This window comes from Cavia porcellus, unplaced genomic scaffold (assembly GCF_034190915.1).
Source record: "Cavia porcellus strain 051 isolate PalLab524CR breed Dunkin Hartley unplaced genomic scaffold, mCavPor4.1 scaffold_1, whole genome shotgun sequence".
In the NCBI taxonomy this organism is placed as follows: domain Eukaryota; kingdom Metazoa; phylum Chordata; class Mammalia; order Rodentia; family Caviidae; genus Cavia; species Cavia porcellus.
Genome location: NW_026947484.1, coordinates 239622356 through 239626937, shown reverse-complemented (window position 1 = coordinate 239626937; position 4582 = coordinate 239622356). Strand labels below are relative to the sequence as shown.

Below are 4582 nucleotides of genomic sequence, written 5' to 3'. Positions count from 1 at the left end.
GTTATGAACATCTAGCTACACTAAAGGTTGTAGACGGAAGGCTGGAAAGAGGGGTGGCATTTTATTACTCTTTTCAGATGACAGTGAATATTCTCTCTGATTCTGCACCTGACTCAACTAGTACCTAAGAATGAGCTACAGTAGAGGATCTGAAACTCTATGGGTGAACTCTTTGTTCTGTGACATGAAAGTCCACTGGTCTGTCTTGCTCTGTGTCATTTTACAGCGTGCTTCACGGGTCATGTTGCAAACACTTGCTCACTGAGTTATGCAGCTCATCCAAGTGTACACGGAGGCATGAACTAAACTGTTTTTTGAGGATCCCTATTCCAGGGCTCACAGCACACAAAGACAGAGTCAAGACAAATAGATAAGATGTTCGTGGCCACAAGTTTCCAAAGGATTGGAGAAGGGGAAGACACAAGATGAGCGTGGTGGTGTAAAGTGATCAGCCCTGCTTTAGAAACCAGTGGTCTGGATGAAATCCCTCTCATGGACAGGGAATTCCAAACAAGCCCAAACCCTAGGATAGTGGCAGTGAAGGAGCTCTTTCACCTAAGTTTTTTTTTTTAATTTTTTTTGTCTTTTTCGTTTTTATCGGTACCAGGGATCGAACTCACGACTGCCTGCTTGCAAGGCAGGTGCTTATGCCGCTGAGCTAAATCCCCAGCCCCCTAAGTTTTAACCTCAGCGTCTCACCCTGGGAACCATGGCCGAGAACAGAAGCCTGTTTTACCATCAAAAGCGGCCACATCAGCCCTTCCGCCTCTTTCATAAATGTCAGCCTTAGTTTTTACTGAGACAGGAGCAGCAGGATGAGGTTTGAGCCTGCTTTGGCTTCTTCTGGCCTTCTTTGGGGAGCTGCTCTGGCCCCTTCGTTCCCCCGAAACCCACAGTGCCGTGGACACAAGTTAAGTACCGGATGGTTACTGTGGCTTTCTTCTCAGCAGTGGCTGCACGTGTGGTGTCTGCCTGGGGTCAATCAGTTAAGTTGGATGGGGCTCCTACACCCCTAGATTCAGCCAGGGAGCTGGTGGGAAAAGCCCAGGCTGGGCAGGTCAAAGTAGGAGCACCTAAGGTGGGTGCGTCATGCCAGACGGGGCAGAGGGACACCTGAAAGTGCAGGGGAAGTGGCCTTGGTGGGGAGCTCCAAGGAGAAGGGCCAACAGGCACCCAGAGTGGACCAGGGTGGACTGGGGGGTCCGGCCTTGTGGTAGTTCTGTCAGAGTCCTGGCACGCCAGGTGGCCTCAGGAATGGAGGTGGCTCATGAGGAAGGCCGGCAGGTGCTCTGTATGGTGGAGCAGGGGTGGCCCAAGAGGAGGTGGTTCTGGCATGGGAGACGCTTCAGTCTAAGAAGGAGGGACAGACTGTGGGGAAGCAGCAGAAATGCCATCAGAACGAGAAAACTCTTTATGCTGTTTGTGTGATTGCTTTTCTGCTTCAGAATCGTCAGAACCATCATCATCATCATCGTGCTCTGGAAATTCCTCTACTTGGCATTCCTTTTCGGGGATTTCCTGATATGCCACTGGAAGCACCAGGGCTTGAAGAGGAGATGGCCCCTTTCCTTTCTTGATTTTCCAGGCCGATCTGCAAACTGCACACTCAGACCTGACTGTGTTTTCTTGCTCATTACCATCATGGTGCACAAAGCCACCCCCTCACTTCCTCCATCTGATCTGTCACTGTCACTGTCATCAGTACTGTCATCATGCTTATCCTGATCCGTGTCCTCAGGGTGGCCGTCATCTTTCCTGGGGCTGACAACATTGTCATGACAGGGCTGTGCAGGGTCAGGGCTGCATAACACATCTTCATCTCACCTATGAGAGCAAGATGGTGAGCAAAGCCCATTTTGCAGCCGTACATCTGCAAGACCTGGGAGCGGGTGCACCAGTCAGAGGACCCAGAGGTTTCCTGCCAGGGGACAAACATGGAACACCATGCGGAGAAGGGGAAGGGTGGAGACTGCTGGGCTGGGGTCCATGGGTTGAAGTTTTCTAAGGATGGAGGGTGGCTGGGCACCAGGAGGTACAATGTCCTGAACTAAGGTGTGGGAGGGAGCGTGCAGCGTCTGCAAAGACGCTCTCTCTGCTTCCACAGGCGGAGCATCCTTACCAGCAGCAAAATACTGGCTAAGGGAGCCCCTTTCTCCTCAGATTCTCCTTCAGCTTTCTCAGTTCTCTGTAAATATCTGGATTCTCTTTTTCATAAAGTTGTAGGATCTGTTCAAAGTTTTCACAAAGCTTTTACAGGGGTCTTTCAGCACCTTCTCATTTACGGTGGTGGCTGCACTGGGTTAAGGTCCATTTCATCCAGTTTCTCCACGTCCTGGTAACCTCGGGTCTCTCGTCTTCAAGCCCCAGATCGAATCATCACGTGCTGTTTCTTGTTCAGTTCTTTCTTACGAGCTTCTTTTTGAGCTTGGTCAGCAGGGTTTGTACATTTTCTACTCTTGTGAATGATGTTGACCTCTGTCCCACACTGACAATCTATATGATTTGTCATCTTTAAAAAACAAAACAAAACAAAACAAAAACAAAACAAAACAAAACAAAACAAAACACGAAACTTCTGCTGGGCTCCCAGGACTTCCGGGGATGGGGAAGGGATGGTTCCCAGCCTCCTTTACTTCATGGGGTCTTCACCTCTGCTGCCTGGCCCAGAAATGTTTTTAATATTATATTTCATATAGCCTATTATACTCAAAAGATCACCCTAATATATAACCAACATAAAATAATCCTGAGGCACTTTGCACTTTTTGCTTGCGCTGTCCTGGAAATCCAGGGTGTGTTCCACACTCTCTGCACTTCTCAAGTCAGACTACGCACAGTGCCGTGTCCAGCAGCCTCAGAGGGCTCCTGTGTGGACCACGGCAGAAATGAAGCTTTGCACGCTGCATCCACGCTTTCTTCTCTCGAACACACTTCTTGAGTGTGTGGAGGCACAGAATGCAGAGAGTGGCCGTCGTTTTGGTGCCGCTGAGGGAATTCACCGCCCGGCACTGCAGCTTTACACAGTGCTGTGGTTGCGCCCTCAGGACAGATGTCCCTGGTCGCGGAGAAAGGAAAGCGCTAATTCAGGGCTGCTTTGACACAGCCGCAGCCGCTTAGGTTCCCTTCAGGGCTGCGGTGAGCTGGGCTCCGTGGACTGCACTTTGGGAATGAATGGGCTGGAACCGAGTGGGATCAAACCCTGGGACATTATTTCAAGAGTAAGGTTCCCAGCAGTTCATTTTAGACCCGTGGAAGACTGAGCTCCGCACAACTTAGCAGGGTGGGAAAATGAACTGGGCTACTTTCAGAGAGCAGAATTCAAGTCAGTTTTGTTTAGTGGGGCATGTGTACCTCCCCTTCCAGGGAAACACTGGCCAGCCAGCGGCCAGCAGCTCAGGAAACAATTAGGGTCGCTGCTGTGGCTCCCACATCAAAGCAGCTAGAAGGACAGACATCTGTCAGCACCACTGCCAGGGAGCTAAGCTTAAGGCTGCGGGTGGGGGACGCTGTCACAGGCAGCCGGCCATGCAGATGGAGCCTGGCGACTGCAGCCTAGAGAGACTGAGGGAAGCCCTGCTTGTTCCCAGTCCTTGGACTTCAGAATAGAACCAGCCTGTCTACCCTGGCACCTCAGGCTCCTGCTGGGTGTCAGCGGACTGGTATGACAGCTCAGGGCTTATGAGTGTCCCCACTGGCTGGTCCCAATTCTTGTCAAAGTTTCTGGGAAGACGTGGCATCTAAAGGCATCCGGATTATAACCTCCTCCTCACACTTTATTAGTGACCAGATTGCTGAACTGTTCCTGCAGACCCTGGAAGGGGACAGGACCATTTTCCTCGGGGAGCGTGTCCAGGAGAGGAGAGCAGTGTTCGGCCTTGCTGCAGGTGGCCGCTGCCTGGTCCGGTGCTGGGCTGGCTCTGTGCCTCACGGACACCGCGCAGCCTGCCTTCCCACCCAATCAGCTGCGCTCAGCCATTAAATTCTGTTTGAAGTTTTATTTCCTTCTCTTCTCCCTATCTCAGCGGGCAATCGCTCCCGGGACATTTTGTAACAAATAACATTTTCTACTCCGCCCAGAACGCAGACCCTTGGCCTGCAGCCTGGCTGCCTGACAGCCTGGCTTCTCCCTCCCCTCAGCCCAAGCCACACTTCCCTTTTTGTTTGTGAGGAATGTTATTATTTACTGGCAAGCGGGTCAGGCAGGCAGCCTTGAGGTTCAGCCACACTGTGGTACATCAAGACCTATTTCCCCCATGTCTACGCCGTTTCCCTGCCACAGGAATCTGCTTGTGCAGTGAGTCTGACGTTCCCGGTGCTGTGTTGACATCTCTGACCCCCCATAGGGCCCCAGAGGCTCAGCTGTGGTCCCCCTGCTCTCCCCATCTGCCTAGCTCCCCTCTCTGCAGGGTCACCTGCACCTCAAACTGTCTTCACCCTCACAGACTTCACCTGCCTCCCCTGTCAGCCATGGAATTACTCAAACAAGTCAATTGCATCCTCTGGAGGGGATCAAGAGACACCCCTTCTGTCCCTGAAGTGACCCTCCCAGCTCTGCTCCAAAGCACAAGGATCTGAATCGTAG

The 4582-nt window shown here is 51.8% G+C and overlaps 1 pseudogene; it reads right to left on the bottom strand.

The window, feature by feature from the left end:
• Positions 1-1004: 1004 nt before the first annotated feature.
• LOC100725399 (WW domain-binding protein 11-like) lies at positions 1005-2509 on the bottom strand (annotated as a pseudogene).
• Positions 2510-4582: the final 2073 nt, after the last annotated feature.